This window comes from Prionailurus bengalensis, chromosome B1 (genome assembly GCF_016509475.1).
Source record: "Prionailurus bengalensis isolate Pbe53 chromosome B1, Fcat_Pben_1.1_paternal_pri, whole genome shotgun sequence".
Classification (NCBI taxonomy): domain Eukaryota; kingdom Metazoa; phylum Chordata; class Mammalia; order Carnivora; family Felidae; genus Prionailurus; species Prionailurus bengalensis.
The window spans coordinates 180,274,507-180,292,459 of NC_057344.1; positions in this window are offsets into that span (position 1 = coordinate 180,274,507).

Genomic DNA, 17,953 nt, shown 5'->3' on the forward strand with positions numbered 1-17,953 from the left:
GTGCACTTTCTTACCTAACCATAAAAACATTACTCAGATCCCCAATTTCTCACTAAAGTCTTAGTAGATGTATTTCCTTTAGATTGGTCGTCTCACTTACCTGGAGGTGGTGGACTGAATTTGGCCTGCAGGCTGTAGTTGTCTGACCTCTACACTGTTGTCAGAGGTCTGTTCCGACCTCTGTCTGACCTCCATATTAGACTGTAAATCCCTTGAGGGAAGAGACAAGGCCCTTTTCATCTTCCTTACCCCATGGTGTCTGTTACAGCAATTTGCTCTAAAATGGGCCTTGAAAATTCATATTCTATACATTGTCTCTTAACACATTTAAATCAGAAAAAAATATATTTCATTTATTTTATTAAAACCTTTTAATAACCCCCATTTAAGCACTAAACTAAATGAAAACAAAAAATTAAATAAATAAAAATTTAAAAATAAACTGTATTTTTTTTAGTCCCTTATGTGTGAGCATTTCATTATACATTTTCCTGACAAACCCTCATGGAGATTTTGACTCTAACCCCAGTTGGGAAGACATGATTATGCCTTTCTAAACACAAGGGATCCAGCTGAGATCATTTGACTTATACAAATTGATGTATAAGGAACCAGATCCATGAATCTGCTCTTGTAGGTATTTTCATTTTGCTGTCTTTCAGCACCAAAAATTCTATTGTGGAATACTCTCAGAACCAGTACTCTCTTCAAGAAACTAAAACTTTGATATCTTAATAAGTAAATCTCTGATATCAAGTGGGCAATGCCTAAATTAACAATGAAGGATAGTTATTTCTTCCACCTTCATCACACAAAGGAACGGGGTTTATTCAGCCACTTTTCAAAATTCATCCTGATACTTGATTATCTTTATGGCCAAGAATTTGTCTTCTAGGACTCACCAAACTCACTCTTCTTTTTATAAATTATGTTTGCAATCTCATATTTCAGTATATATCTTTCATAAATCACTGTTTGCATATAATGAATATAGTGATTAAACTTTATTTTCCATTTTGAGACTAACAATCAATTATTTCCTTAAATATTTTCTAAATAGCATATAACAGTTGATACTCTGAATCTTGAACAATGAAATGAAAGATAGGATGAGAGACGAAAGAAATTCAGGTCTATTTAATTTAGCTTTTTCATTCAAAAATATGAATGAAATTCTTAAAATTAACCTAAAAACAATTTCATGTTTAAAGCTTCTTTTATAGCTATACTTCTTGAAGTGAATTCTATGCATAATCCCTAAAGCTGTCTTATTTCAACGAGTGGTCCACAAGTGTCCTGCTCATAATCACGTAGGTGGGCAATAACTCACACTAACTAAAGCTAAAACTTGTGGGAGGGGAAGTGGAGTACTCCACCTAGAAGCAACCTAGGTGATTTCAATGCCTTTTAAAGTTCAAGTAATTTCTTTAAGGTAGAAATTATTTTGCATTAGTCTTTGTATTGCCAACACCTCACTACAGTGAATAGAACAACAACAAAAAAAGCAAATCAATAAACATTTATTAAATAAATAATGGATGATTGATTTCTTTGGCTGCCATTTTCTCCTCCCTGTGGCTTTTATCCTACTTGACATACTCTCTTTATTCTCTAACATTTGGGAGGTAATATCAAGCCTCAAGTCTCTTCTCCCTTTGTTACCATAACCTATATCCCTTGGTACTTTTCTCTTAGACGACTTTTTTAAAATTTGATTTACTACTTTCCCTTCTAAAAAGGAAACTTACTATTATTATTTCCACTTTACAGAGAAGATACATGAGTCAAAAAAGTTAGAACTGTTCAAATGTTAAATATTAAGTTGCAGAACCATGATAATGATTCACTTTTTTTATATTTTTGAACTCATTTTTAGTACTTAACTTATTTTTAGTCACTTAGAAAAACTGCATAATATTTATTGAATATATAAATTAATGTCTGAATGAGTGTGTAAAGGGATCTCTGCATTAAGAGAACATTAAATGTTATATAATCTCTAAACAGTTAAAATCCTAAATTTATTGTGCATGTGTGGGAGTTTTTAGACTAAACATTAAAGGTATCTATGACTCTAATTGTCCAAGTGCAGAGAATTTCAGAAGTTTATCCATTAGTAGTCCATCTATATGAGGTGTAATGAACTTCAAAGATGGTTCAAAATCATTTCCCCCCAAAAAGGAGATCTATTCCTCTGACGTGACCTAAGGAAATTCTTAAGCCATCAATGTGTTTTTTCTCTAGGTTTGGCCTCTCTGGCTAGCCTTCCATGGACTTCAATTTGGGCATAGGTATGAATAGGCACCCTTACCCAGTTTTGTAGATATCAGAGATCCCAGCAGCAAATTTAGTGAAAGAGAGACACAGCAGATTGGTCAAAAAAACAAGATAGTCATATGGTAACTGAAAGATTTTCTCATATGACAGTGAATCCTTAAAGCCTTCTAGAATAATTGAGAGAAAAGTAATTTGTGGAACAAATGTTTGGAAGTCTTTTAATAGTAAGTGAAGATAGTATTCAGGAAAAGGTGGGTAATTATTTTGCTAATTATTCCATTTTTTCAGTGTCTAAAGAATAATGGTAATAAAACAATTACACATTTTCAAGCCACAAATTTAAACACCACCACGATATTCCTAAGTTTCCTTTTAGAAATGTAAGCATCTCAATTTCAGATTTGAGTCTTTTGTTTGTTCATGTATTCGTTCATCATTTAATAAGCGTTTTCAGAATACAAACAATGGGTCAAGCACTGTGCAAGATTTTTCAATACAGAATTGAATAAAACATAATACTTATCATCATGTAACTCATAGTCTAGCGGATGATGCAGATATATAAACATGTAATTATACTGAGATAAGTTTTGAAGGAGTATTATAAAAATTAATTGTGACAACACAAAAGAGGGAATGATGAATTTGCTATTTTATGAGATAATTAGAAATATGTTCACTACTTTTTCTCACAGTGTGCTTTTTCTCTCCATGTTCGGTTCATGAATCCCCTTTCAAGATGATGTATCTCAATAAAAGAACATTCATTTCAACATCTGGAACTGCATTAATCAAAATTCAATTTAGCAAATGCAAACTGAATCTTATTCTGAAGAATTACCAGTTATTATTTATACACCAATCAACCTATAGAGGTCACCAGGAGTTTGAACTGTCTCTGGTAGATAGATGGTTGTAGATAAACTTAAAAATGAGAATAATTTCCCTGTAACAACTATTCCAATAGTTTACAAAAAGAAAGCAGGAATAAAAAGGTTTAACTCAAACCAGGGAACCTGGTGGGGAAAAAAAGTTACGTAATAGTAAAAACTTGAAACAATCTGCAAAGACATATTAAACTTTGACAAATAACTTAAAAGAGAATTTTCTAAGACTACTTTCTAAGTTAAGAGATTTGTGCAACAAATATAGAACAAAAAGTGCAGGGAATGCTTACTTGATCAGTTATAGATAAATAAAGAAAAGGTTGCACAAGTGCAAGAGAGTTTAACACAACCTAAATATTGGTCAATGGATGAGTGGATAAATAAAATGTCATATATATATATACACACACATACATATATATATGTATTATATATACATATACACATGTATATGTATTATATACATATACATGTGTATATGTATATATAATACATATATATGTGTATATGTATATATACACATATGTGTATATGTATATACACATATACATACATGCATACATACATATGTACACACATACATATATGATATATTATGTGCCACATATATATGATTTTTATATATATATACATACTTATATATATGATATAGAGGTTCAAGATATACTTGCCCCCCCCCCAATATGCCACTTTGGCATGTGGATTAGTTTTTTGTTTTATTTTATTAAAAAAAGTTTTTGATGTTTATTCATTTTTGAGAGACACAGAGAGACAGAACATGAATGGGGAAGGGGCGGAGAGAGGGAGACACAGAATCTGAAGCAGGCTCCAGGCTCTGAGCTGTCAGCACAGAGCCACACGTGGGGCTCGAACTCCTGAACTGTGAGATCATGACTTGAGCCGAAGTTGGACGCTCAATCGACTGAGCCACCCAGGCACCCTGGAATGTGGATTATTTTGAGCTGAAAGCACATGAGACCCTTCATGCTCCAGAGAAAGTTTTGTCCTCCGTTATCAACACAGAAGAATCTAAATTGGAAATCTTTCCCAGAATAAGTGCTATTAACATAGATCAAAGTTATCAGTGACCCATCTATATGGTAGGGAACACATTTACTGAACATCCACTCTTCTTATAGCTCAATGAACCCAAACTCTGAACCCAAACTCCTACCACTCTATCCTTAATTCAGAATTTTAAAATATATATATGCCCCTTTTTTTGCCTCCCTTTGTATTTTCCATGTCTATGTGGATTCCCTGTATATACACATATTCAATTTGATTTTATCCTGTTAATATTTCATATCAATTTGTTTCTTAGTCCAGTTCGAAAGACCTTTGAGAAGACAGGAATTCTTCCTCCCTGACAATATATACACTCAATATACAATATACAATGGAATATTATTCAGCCATGATAAAGAAAGAAATCCTGCCTTTTGAGACAACATGGATGGACCTCAAAGGCATTATGCTAAGTGAAGTCAGACAGAGAAACACAAATATTATATGATATGGATATTATTTATATGTGAAATCTGAAAAAGCTGAATTCATAGAAACAGAGAGTACAGTGATAATTCCTAGGGGCTGGGGGTGAGGGATATTGGGAAAGCCCTTGGTCTTAGCTGATGCTATAGTGGTAATCATATCACAATATATAAATGTGTCAAATCAACACGTTGTACACCTTAAACTTACACAATGTTATATGTCAATTATGTCTCAATTAAAACAAAGTAAATAAACTGGAAAATCTGGGTGGGCTTGGATTGCAAAGAACTTTGGGGAATTTTCATTTAGTTTAGTGCTTAAATAGAGGTCATTAAAAGGTTTTAATAAAATTTGCAAAATACTTTTCTGATTTAAATGTGTTAAGAGACAATGTATAGAATAGCTCAGAGAGGATAAAAAGTAGAGAATATGGTTTAAATGCAGAGTGAAAGGCACAAACTAACAAAATACCTTCAGAAACAGCTAGTGAAAGCACTAGAGCATAGAAATAACCCACAAATGGAATAAAAGTACCCAAAAAGTAATAAAATAAACAGAACCAAAGGATGCAGGACAATGCCCATATACCTGAGTTTATACCTAAACTTTTCTATTAAAGCCATCATCAACAGCTATGCTAACTAATAACCTTAGACCGTTGAAGCAGTTGTGATCTACATTATATTTATATTTTTGAACATAATCCAATTAATTTCATTGAGTCCAACTTTCCAAACTGTTAGAAAAGAAAGAGGACTGGAATGTGCATTCTATTTTCACTAGGTTTTTTAAAAATATTTTTTAATGTTTATTAGTTTTGAGAAAGAGGGAGAGAGAGAGAGTGCAAGCAGGGGAGGGGCAGACAGAGAGGGAGACACAGAATCCAAAGCAGGCTCCAGGCTCTGAGCTGTCAGCACAGAGCCCAACGCGAATCTCAAACTCACCGACTGCGAGATCATGACCTGAGCCAAAGCTGAAGCTTAACCGACTGAGCCACCCAGGTGCCCCAATTTTCACTATGTTTTAATTAAGAAAACAGACACCGTAAAGAATAGTGGGTTCGCCTAAAAAGAAATCTGGTATTCTGTCTTCTGAAAAATATGCAAATAATATGAGATGATTTGACAGTTTTTAGCTTATGTCTTTTTGCACATCAACAACTGGTGTTTGCTATTTAAACAATACAGTGCTCTACAATTCTTATCACTGTCTATGGAATTGCTGACACCACTATAGGGTCAGTTCCCATTAGCATCAGTCTTGCTAGTATGATATGCATAGAAAGGAGATATTTCTCTGTAGCCATACCTTTACCAGCTGTGCAAATACTAACTATAAACCAAGAGGGATTGGATCTCAAGAAAATCGGTACAGGGGTGCCTGGGTGGCTCAGTTGTTTGAGCATCCGACTTCAGCTTAGGTCATGATCTCGTGGTTCCTGAGTTCGAGCCACACGTCGGGCTCTGTGCAGACAGCTCAGGGCCTGGAGCCTGCTTCAGATTCTGTGCCCACCCCCCTCTCTCCACCCCACCCCTGCCGGTGCTCTGTCTCTCTCTGTCTTTCAAAAATGAATAAACATTAAAAAAAATTAAAAAAAGAAAGAAATTTGGTACAAAATCAGCTTCAATACCTAAAGCAGTTTCTGGCTTTCAGCAAATATGTTTTCGATAAAATAATAAATTTCTACTACCTATTTACTTCTAATTACCTGCCTCTGCCACAGTAGAGATTTTAATGTTTAAAATCACTACCAAGGATGGTTTCTATAGGTTCTTTGCAACTCTATTTATCACCAATAGCAAGGAAAACGACAATGACCTTGCAGGTCACTGCAAGAACAATGGAATTCAAGAAGTCCAAAAATATAATGACTGTTTTCTGCCTTTCACATTCAATAATGCTAATGATTCTTTCTTTATGCGTTAGCCAAAAACAATTTGCACCAATAAAGTAATTACTGACCCAATGTTGCCAATCACAAAAGTAAACATTTATTTTAAAGTAATTGCAATGTGAAAACGAAAAAGCTATGTTGAAAATATATGATAACGTATATACTTGCAAGAAAGATACTGTCAAAAATAACATCAACTACTACATAGGAAACAACTTAATGGAAATAAGAAAAATGTGCTCATGGTGTCCTATTTATCAGTTTGATCAATTAATTTCTCTTCCCCTTCCCCTTCCTGTTTCTAATGAAAATGTGTTGACTTTTAAACTATACTTTTGTTTATTGTTTCATTTTCTTCTTCCCCACTCGTATCTGCTGTTAGAGCAGAAAGAAACTCTCCGCCAAGATATAATCCTCTCGATTATTTTATTATTCATATTCAGAAACCTTGATTTTAGTCCTTCATGAAACTAGAGAATGTTTATAGAAATGCCATCAACACTTTGATATGGAAATAGGATAGAACAGTGCTAGAAACTTGGAACAAAGAGAGAGAATTACAATCAGTGTGCCAGTATAAAAAATGTTGTATTGTTGATGGGAGACCGAATATACAAATGGACCACAGCCAGACCACATATAAAAATAGAACTTGGATCCACAACCTACAGCAAGCTGCTGAAGAAACCAACTCTTTATCTATAATAAACAACCCAGGAGGCCAGCTTGATGAAAATCAGATTTGCAAGAAGACAGATTGCTACCTCTAGCGATAATCCAGGAAGTTAAATAATAACTCTGGAACAATTGGCTCAAAATGGCCAGTATCTGATTGATAACTGAGATCTTGCCCAACTTTTGTCCCTACTTCCAACTTAAGACCAAGCAGAGAAGCCAAATACATTCTCCTAACCAATTATGTAAGATGCTCTGCTTCTAGTTAGCCTACGGACAGCTTCCCCATACCAGGCCTCCATCAAGAGCATACCTGAAAGTTCCCCTTCTTTCCATTATAAAGCTTCCTCACTCCTCTACCTTCCTTTGAGTCTTGGCCAAAATGCAAGTGGTGATGGCTGACCCTCTTGCTCTAGCAAATTCAGAATAAAAAGTCTTTCTTTCCTTGTTTGGCCGGCCTTTATTTTTTTTTTCCCACTGAAGACATTAAGGAAGACACCTACTTCAATGATCAACAGGGCAATATAAGAAGTACATTAATAATTGATATAATGTATAGGTCAGAACACACCTCTTTCTTTATTTTTGATCACTTACAATAAATTTTAGGCACACTATTTATGAAGCTGATATCTGCATCATTTATTTGTTGGTTTTTTGTTTTGTTTTGTTTTGTTTTGTTTTGTTTTGTTTACTCAAATTTTCTGTGTGTCAGGAACACAGGGCATGTTTAGCTCTCAGGTTTTGACTTAGAGTCTTTCAGGAGGAGGTCAGGGTCACAGCCATGTGAAGAGAGGACTGGAGCAGGAGGATCTAATTCCAAGAGGACTCATTCACAGGGATGTTTTTAGGAAAACTTGGATTCTCATTGGCTAGTGGCATAATGCCTCAGTTCCTCATCATGTGGACTTTCCAACAGGGTTGCTCGATTCCTCTCTGCAAGAGAGCTGATTCTTCCTGGTGAGTGATGAGAGTGTTGCAATAGGAAGCAGCAGTCCTTTTTTTTGGAGATCTGACCTCCAAAGTGACACCAGTCACTTCCATCTTTTTCTAGTTGTTAAAAGTGAATTACCAAGTCTAGCCATACTCAGGAAAAGGGGACTTACGTTCCACTTTTTGCAGGCCATGTGGAAGACTTTGTGAATATCTTGTAAACTACAACAAAGTGTTTATCTGATTATTAACTCAACCTCTCCTAAAACTCCATGAAACAGGTGTAACTAGTCCATTTCACAGATGAAGAAGGTGAAGTTCAGAGACAAAGTAATTTGTCCCCACAGATGGTCCACCCCTGAGCTAGGATTTGGACTTTGCAAATCTGTACTTTTAACTTCTTTGCTTTCTGTCTGCATGTACTTATGTCACTTGACAGATAATTTTTCAGTTCTGAAAACATCTCCTAGGGTCATATCACCTGTAATTCCTGATCCCCACTCTCTTTTTTTCTAGTTTTTTCTCCTGTTTGCCAGAGCAGCACCCTTGCCTTTCCGAGCTCCCATCCCCTTGCTTACTGGGGAAAACTACTTTGTCCAAGAACACAATATTTTTTTCTACTCTGAATGTGTTTCAATTTCTTGCTTATTGGAGAAAAAGTGAACCCACACCTCTGAGAAGCATTTAGATGTCCCAGATACTGAAGAGATTATTGGCTAAAGAACCTTATGGATGAGGAAGGAACACTTGTAATTCAAAATAAGAAAAACATTCATTTGCAAGATATGGTGATACAAGGATATGCCTAGTGCTCCCCCACCCACCCACCATTTTACTGTGATGGCTCTTTTTGAAATACCCCACAACAAATGCTCTCATTTTGCTGTCATGGTTATTTTTGCCAGTGCCCTAAGTACCCATTTGGTCTGAGTCTTAAATAATAGCACTGAAAAGTGATCTATGCCCCATAAGGACACAGGCCTAGAATTCTGTGATCCTAATTTTTAAGGCCCATGCCAGCAATGTGTACTATAACAGTGGTATTGTGGGTTAATTAGGCAATTACTGATAATATTTCTTCAAGGGGGGAGGGTATGTTTTATAATTTAAAGAGCTGGCATAAAACAGTTGAGAACAAAATGGGTATTAATTGCATTCCAATGTAGAAATCCTCCTATAATTAGGAAGAGTATTTTAGTCTGTGCAGAGATCCGATATTTTAACATTGTTAGATTCAGCAAGCATAATTCTTTTATTTCTAAAACATTTCTGAAATATATCTGGTATATTTGCCTAGTATAAGTTATTTAAGAATACCAAGAAAACAATTAAAAAGCTGATGTAACAAACAGGCAAATCACTGTTGAAAATCAATCCTATAGATTTATTTTAAATGGTCTGATTTTAATATACTTTCTGTCCTCATGTATTAAAATATGCATACATCTTAAAAATAACTGTACTAGGACAGACACATAATTTAAATATCTGTTTATCTTCTTAACTGCTGGTCAGTTTTAACAGTTTGGCTGTGACTTGATGACTCCTGTCGGATAGCAAGATTTCTTTTCCATTTTGTGATTTCAGAAAAACCTTTAGGTAGGCTTGGTAAGATTTATTTTTAATTTTTGTAATGTTTATTTTTAAAAGAGAGAGAGACAGAGAGAGAGTGTAAGCGGGGGAGGAGTTGGGGAGGCGGAGAGAGAGAGTCACATGTAGTATCTGAAGTAGGCTCCTGGCTATGTGCTGTCAGCACAGAGCCCAACGTGGGTCTTAAACCCATGAGCCATGAGATCATGACCTGAGCCAAAGTCAGACACCTAAGCAAGTCAGCCACCCAGGCACCCCAATTGTTAAGACTTATTTTTTAGCACATCAGACGTGTTGACGGATCAGTCACTTCACACTCATAATTTTGACCATTGTATCCTAGTTCAGTTGTCTTTGTGTCTCCTTTTCTAGTCATGGAGTAAATTGACAATGTGGATGATCTCTTAGTAAAGGTTGAGCCAAGCCCTGAGGCAACTAATGTTAATGTTAATTAAAAACAACATTCAGAGCCCAATCTGGACTGCATGAGCAAAACCAGTCTATACAGGGGAAACTAGGTGCAATTCTCTTCTTGCTTCTGATACACAATTTATGTGTAACATGGGGAGAAAACACTTTTTAATCTTATATTAAATCAGTTATTCAATCTTTGTCTTCTAGAAAACCCAAGAATCACAAACCTCACCTCTTTAAATTTACACCGGCCATTCCAGTAAAGATGGCACATCCTGGGGTTCAATGTGATGGGATTATCTATTAGAACACCTGAACTCTGTGGTCCTCGGAGCTTATTACTAAAGATGGCCTGGCTTTGATTGAATTAAGGAAGGACCAGAGGCAGGTTGGATCAAGGGCACAGGCCACATATGTATGTCATCTCTCCTCTTACTTTAACTCCTAAGTGGCAGAGAATATTTTTTCTTTGGAAAAAAAAATAATATATATATATATATATATATATATATATATATATATATATATATCAAGAACAGCACCAGAAAATCAGAACTATTACCACCAAGTGGGCCAACACTTTTGAAGAAATTCGTAGAAGACAGAAAGCAGATGGGACCAGATAAACAGAGTAGAAAATACATGGAGTATTTGCAGGAGCCAGGCAGGGTAGGCCTGCTGGGAAGAAGGGAGTGGTCAGAGGGAGGTTGGGGCAATTGACAGAGTGACGAATTGACAACTGCCCCAGTTTTTTTCTGAGTTTCTAGCCACAAGCTCTCCACTCTCCCTGAATTCATTGATTAAAGTACTGGGTCACACCTGCCTCCTGGGCAGTCGAGTGGTTGTGGGCTCTGGGGTGCAAGATGCATAAGGAGGTCACGGATGACCAGCAATCCCCAGGAAGTAGAAACATCATCACAAAGGAAAATGGATTACAGCATCGCCATAACAATAGGGGTAATTCTTATAATCAGGCTTTAATTTATATACCTTTTCAATGTTTAGCCATCTTATAATGGGGATGTGTTCCTTTGTAACTTATGAAATTAAGAATGTTCCAGTTCCTGGAGCCCAAGCTGGACTCTCCTAATCTCAGCCTCCTATCCTCCCTTCTCAGTCCCTAGGTCTCTTTCCCCAGTCAGGATCTACCACTTACTTAAATATATACCTTCCTGGGGCGCCTGGGTGGCTCAGTCGGTTAAGTGTCCACTTTGGCTCAGGTCATGATCTCACGGTCCATGAATTCGAGCCCTGCTTCGAGCTCTGTGCTGACCGTTCAGACTTTGGAGCCTGTTTCAGATTTTGTGTCTCCCTCTCTCTGACCCTCCCCCGTTCATGCTCTGTCTCTCTCTGTCTCAAAAATAAATAAACGTTAAAAAAATTAAAAAAATATATATATACCTTCCTGAACCAGACCTTGCTAGGCCGACTGGAGATGAACATACTGTAGGACTCAGTCTCTGCAAAGATGGATCCTCACTTTTCCCACTCATGAATCTTAAGTTGCTTTCTACTTCAAGAAGGTAGATTGAGGAAGAGAGGTTAAACACATGAGCCTACCCATGGCCCAGGCCATCAAAGTGCTAAGGAGAGCACAAGGCCAGAGGTGATTAGGGTTTGGTTCCGGTCCCAGGCCTTTAAGTCCTCAACCGTCTGATTCTTTTTCATGTTCCCTGGGGGTGCCTTGCAAATTCTATGTTTATGACTTGGGTCACACAGTGTTCAGTCCAGATTCTTTATTTCCATGGCAGAGGCCCTGCTCAGTCTGGTACCTGATTGAACTGCCCAGGTATCCTGAGGGCCTGAATTGAGACAAAGTGACCCCTATGGAATGAAGGCATCCATTTCCAGACCTTTCCGTGCAGTGGGGCCTGCAGCTTTTGACTCCAATTGCTACCTGACAACACCCAGAGGTTCCCCTCTAGTTGCGTGAATGTCTATATTACTGTTTTCTGTCCATACTACACAGATGCAGTTTTGTTTCCCTTTTAAATTCAAGTTTCATTCCCCATTCTTTTATCTCACTTCTACAAATTTCAGAATCAGTATATTTAGCATATGGATGGTATCTAAAAACAGTGTTAGCAGCATCGAAGTTTCTTTGCTTTTTAGGAGTTTTCTTTTTTTGTTTTGTTCTGTTTTTGTGAAGTTTATTCATTTATTTGGAGAGAGAGAGAGAGAGAGAGAGAGAGAGGGAGGAAGAGAGACAGAGAGACAGAGAGGGAGTCCCAAGGAGGCTGTCAACAGAGCCTCATGCTGGGCTGGAAGTCACAAATTGTGAGATCATCACCTGAGCCGAATCAAAAGTCAGATGCTTAACTGAATCACCCAGACACCCCACAGCGATGTTTTTTTAAATGGAATTTTATGTGAATGTCAACTATAGGAAATATAAGCCCACCACATAGTCTCTCCACTCATTCCTGCCACCCAGCTGCCCTGAGCCACCTCACAGAGTCTTCACATTCCCGGGCTCTGAGGGTGGCAGGTTCTGATCCTATAACACCACCACACCAGCTGTCCTTTTCCAGGAAAGATGACCCAGGGAAGTTGACTAGGGGAGGGAACACTGGTCCCTTTTTACAAGTACAAAAGCTAAAGCTTGGGGTGTCTGGGTGGCTCAGTCGGTTGGGCGTCCGACTTTGGCTCAGGTCATGATCTCGCTGTCCATGAGTTCGAGCCCCGCATCAGGCTCTGTGCTGACAGCTGGGAGCCTGGAACCTGCTTCGGATTCTGTGTCTCCCTCTCTCTCTGCCCCTCCCCAGCTCATGCTCTGTCTCTCTCTGTCTCAAAAATAAATAAACGTTAAAGAAAAAAAAAAAAAGCTAAAGCTTGTCATCGTGAGTGCCATTCATTTAAGTGAATGTTTTATATTTAAAAACTTTGGGTAGACGTTACTTAAAAATAATTAATAAAAGTGAGCTCATAACCACATTTCTTCATCCTTTTCACATGTCATGAATCCACTAAACACCTACGTCCAAGGGCCTACTTCCATCAGGCACTGCTCTAGGTGTGGGGCCAAGAAGAAAAGCTAAATTTTTCTGCTTCCAAGGCACGTGCATCTATGATATTGTGCTTGCCAGGGACTGACATTGAGTGTCAAGTTTACATGTGAGCCCTGCTTTGACCGTGCCCTTTAAGAAATAAATGTAAAGAGAGCTCCCCCCACCTCCACACGCATAAAATCTTTAGCTAAGGCTTAACATTTATATCCTCAGAAATAAGGACACTGAGTTACTTTCCATACATACTTATACGGTAGCTAACCCTAACCCTAACCCTCACCCTTATACCTGAGAATCTCCGTGTCTGGCCCTGAGAACAGAAGTCATTAGCATTAGGACATACACTGTTTAGCAAAGGAAGGTTCAACCCCAGAAGGCTGAGAGGCAAGGAACAAACCAGTATTCCAACTCTCTAAAAACAATGGAGCCTGCTCTTAATGCTTTGCTGCAGCCCAATGAAAGATCAGACTTCAGCAACGCTGTTTTCCTGCCAGGTGCAACCTAGCCAAGGTGAACTTTGGATTCCTGATATAACCCTTCAGTCAGCTTAGGACACATTTGTGTGTGTGTGTGTGTGTGTGTGTGTGTGTGTGCGCGCCTGTGTTTGGTTCTAGTAAGTACTTTTAGTTTGGTTTTAGCTCAGAGCTATCCTGTGCCTTGAATTCTGAAGGCACGTGGATTTATAATTTTATTTCCTTTGTTTTCGTGAATTTTAAGGCAGAATCGAAACGATTCTTTACATAATGTAAAGCCTTGAAAACATACCTTTGGTGTTTCAATAACTTCTTAGACTTTTTTTTTTTCTGCAGACTGATAATAGGAAAAAAAGTATTTCTTGCTAATTTTAGGTCCTGAAATTTTTTCGTCTTACAGTAGAAATATACGGGATCAAAAGAACTAGGCAAAGACTCGGTTAGAATCTTTCTATTTCTGAATGTGTGCATGTGTTTCTTCCATCTGACTCTGTCTTATGCTCAACTCTGCGGTGACATAGTTACCGTTATTATTCTGCTCCCTCACTAGCTGGTAAAATGCAGAATCATGGATTTCTCTTTGACTGTCTGCACAGCATCCTGCTATTATTAGGTTAAACTTCACCTAACCCAACCCAGATAAAATCCCCAAATCCCAAGGATGCGGGATGTTCCACGGTGATCCTCCTGGTTTATTGGAGCTCATGTGGTAGAGACAAATGACAGAGGCCCTCTAGGAATTCGGAATGGAATCATGAATTTGAAGTACTCGTGTCTAGGAGCGCCTGGGTGATTCGGTCGGTTAAGCATCCGACTTTGGTTCAGATCACGATCTCACAGTTTGTGAGGTCCAGCCCCACATCAGGCTTTCTGCTGCCAATGCAGAGCTCTCTTAAGAAACTCTGTCCTGCCTCTCTCTGTCCCGCCCCCACTCATTCTCTCCTCTCTCTTTCTTAGAAATAAAGCCATTTAAAAACTAGAATGAAATACTTGTTTCTAGATGCTTTTTAAAAAACTACAAAGCACTCTTCCAACTAAATAATATTTTATATAACAAGGCTTACATTCACAGAAGACTCGGGGCCTGTGGTAACACTGACAAAGCAACAAAGCATGATTAATCAGGAATTATCAGTTTACCGTGTTACATTCCCTAGGTGAGCTTCAGGAACACACTGTGAATTTGTATTGAAGACACCTTGGAGAATATTTCAGTCGGAATGCTTTAACCTTGGGATCAGGTCTGAAGGAGTATCAGATATAAGGCGACATAAGCAACAATAACTAACCCACACAGGCCCAGTTTGAAAGCTCAATAGAACCATAAAGAAAAGCACAGCTGGTGTGGCGGTATTATAAAATTTCAAAGAAAAATATCCATCTTCTTGACTCCTTGTCCCACTCACTCTCCAGCCTTCCTCATCTCCTGTTATAAAGATTAAGCCCATACCGCCCACCTCCTCCGTTTCCCCTTGTTGTTGTTTTCTGAACATTCGAAGAAACTTGTCTGGCAGTCTGACCTATTTCAAAATACGTGGCTCCAAAATTAAAGCTATTACATACATCTCCATGGCTTCATTAAGTCCTATTTCTTTGGCACAGCTGGATCTCATGCAGTCCTTTGAGAAAAGAAATATTAACGAGTGACCCGGCTTTAAAGTTTTCACGGAGGAAAAAAACAGCCTTAACCATTCCATATCTAACAAAAGATTTTTTTTTTTTTTAGTTCTGTATGCCTTACGATGTAGAAAATAAGATCCCTGCATTTAGGGGGTAGAGTACCTCATTTTTTTTTAATATGGTGCTAGTTGTGTGCATCTTACGCGGAGGAATTGATGAAAATACTAGGAGACAAACTGAATTTCAGAGAAGGGCACCTTTCAATCTTTAGTAAAATCACACTGCAGAACAGGCAGTATTGGCCCTGGGAAGGGGGCCATGAAAGGGCATAACCCACGTTCTCCTGGGGGAGAGGAAATCATTTCCATGTGGATATTCCTACTGAGAACGTGTTTTCTTGTAAGGAGTGTTGAGCCTTATTGTATATTTTTATTTTGCATATTTATAGAGCACTTTACTTTAAAAAGCCTAATACCAGGGGCACCCAGGTGCCTCAGCCGATTGAGCACTTGACTCTGGATTTCAGCTCAGGTCACGATCTCACAGTCCTGAGATCCAGTCCCATGTCTGGTTCTGCGCTGGGATGGAACCTGCTGAAGGGTCTCTCTCTCTCCCCCTCCTTCGGCCCCTCCCTCCCTCTCCAAAAACAAAAACAAAATACAATCAAAGCTCAATACTGATCATTATGAAGGAAACACAGATAACTATGACATAAATGCAAAAGAAAAAACAAAGTAAAAAGAGTAGACAATTCCAGGAGCCATCTCCCGTGGGTTTTCCAACCCTATCTGATGGGGAAACTACAGCTAGAAGCAGTGGGTTCACACAGAGGAGTCCCCTCTGTCCTCCGGTCCAGCAGATCAGGCTGACTTAGGTAGAGCTCACTCTCCAGGACAATTGTCTTGTGCCTGGGGATTCCTGGATTTGCTCTGGGAGGAAGAGCTCTACTCCTCATTCTAGCCCAGACCCAGTGCTCTCTCTTTTCTATGGGTTTGCTGACTCTCTGGCACTTGATGGCTCCCAGGTACTCTAGATATGCTCTCATCAAACATTTTTAGATATAAAATCACCAAGAGTGGTTTGGACAGGATGAGTTAGGAAAGAAATATTAGATATTGACCCCTGGGTCCTAAAGTAGGAACTAAATTGAATTCTGTCCTTCAACAAAGTAAGATGAGGCTCTCTAATTTGTAGCATAATATTCCACAGAACAATGCTAAGTGCTCAAACTTGACACAGGGGAGGAAAAAAGACAAAGAAGACAGGGTGAGGGAGAGAATTATTGAGAGTCCTAAAAACAGAGTTTTTTGTCTCCGTGTTTAAGAACACCAAAAAATTGGGATGCCCGGGTGGCTCAGTGGGTTCAGCATATGACTCTTGGTTTTGGCTCAGGTCACGATCTCACCATTTCGTGAGTTTGAGCCCCGCATCGCACTCTGCGCTGACAGTGCAAAGCCTGCTTAGGATTCTTTCTCCCTTTCTCCCTGCCCCTCCCCTGCTCTCTCTACGTAAACAAATAAATGAACAACAATTTAAAAAAAATTAAAGAATAAAAGTTAATTTTAATTTTTTATTTTTTTATTAATGAAATGACCCACCAGAATAGAGTTCCCTGATACTGTCTTAGGTCTCTAGGATTCTGTGTGCTTCTGGGGTAACTGACTGAGGGGAGCTGCATGCATCCTGTCAAGCCACTTACATGCGAAGGAAAGGGTGAGTTGGCAAACGAAGGGAGGCTACTGAATTGTAACTATGGGTACAAGTTCATACACACTGTGTTGGGAAACAAGTTGCAAGACTCGATTACAAAGGCTCATGTATATATGGTCAGAACTATGTAGAAGCCATCTTTACTTTAGTGACTCTACCTAATTCTATTTTGTTAGACTTACCGTTGACCCTCATGCTGATACACTGTCGTGTGTAATTTACGATTTTTATAAATATATTCTTGCATCCCATGAGATTACTATCTTTACCAAAATTTATGAGAAATCTCTCTCTCAAGGGCCGAGAGAGAAAAGCTGTCTTCCCTACCTCTGGTTTTGTGGACCCAGACAAAGAAGGCCTCCGGCTTGTGTGAATCACCATGATTTTGAGAAATTGCCTGCAGTCTCGTTTCTCCTGCCTAATTTTAATACCAATTGCTTACCTGTTTCAAAAATGAATCCGCAAACGGGAATGCTAATCCCGAACTCTCTGTCTTCCTCCATAATAGATTCAGCATTTTCGAGAAAATAATACCTTTATTTCAGTGAGCAAAAAGGCCTTGACAGACCTTTCTTCAAGTCACAAAACAACCAGTGACAAAACCACAGGGTACTATTATCGTCTTCCATCTCCAGAAGGAAAAGTGAGGGATGGACGGAGTTAGCTCCTCAGGACGACCTAGCTGATGACCACCCCCACGCCGGGCCCCGCAGCCTCTGTGGTCCCATCTGTCCGGCCGGCGTGTGTCTGCACCACCCTCCTCCCCCTTGTCCTGTTGGAAGCATTTCTGCCATTTATACATTGCTGGCCAAGAAGTGACTCCTCAAATGCTTTGTGCATTACAAGGGATCATTATTTTATTAAACGAATTGTTTCCGTGGAAGTGTCGTCGACACACAAGGTTGCATCGGTTTCAGGTGTACAACGTGGTGATCCCACAATTCCACAGGCCATGCTGTGCTCACCACAGGTGTG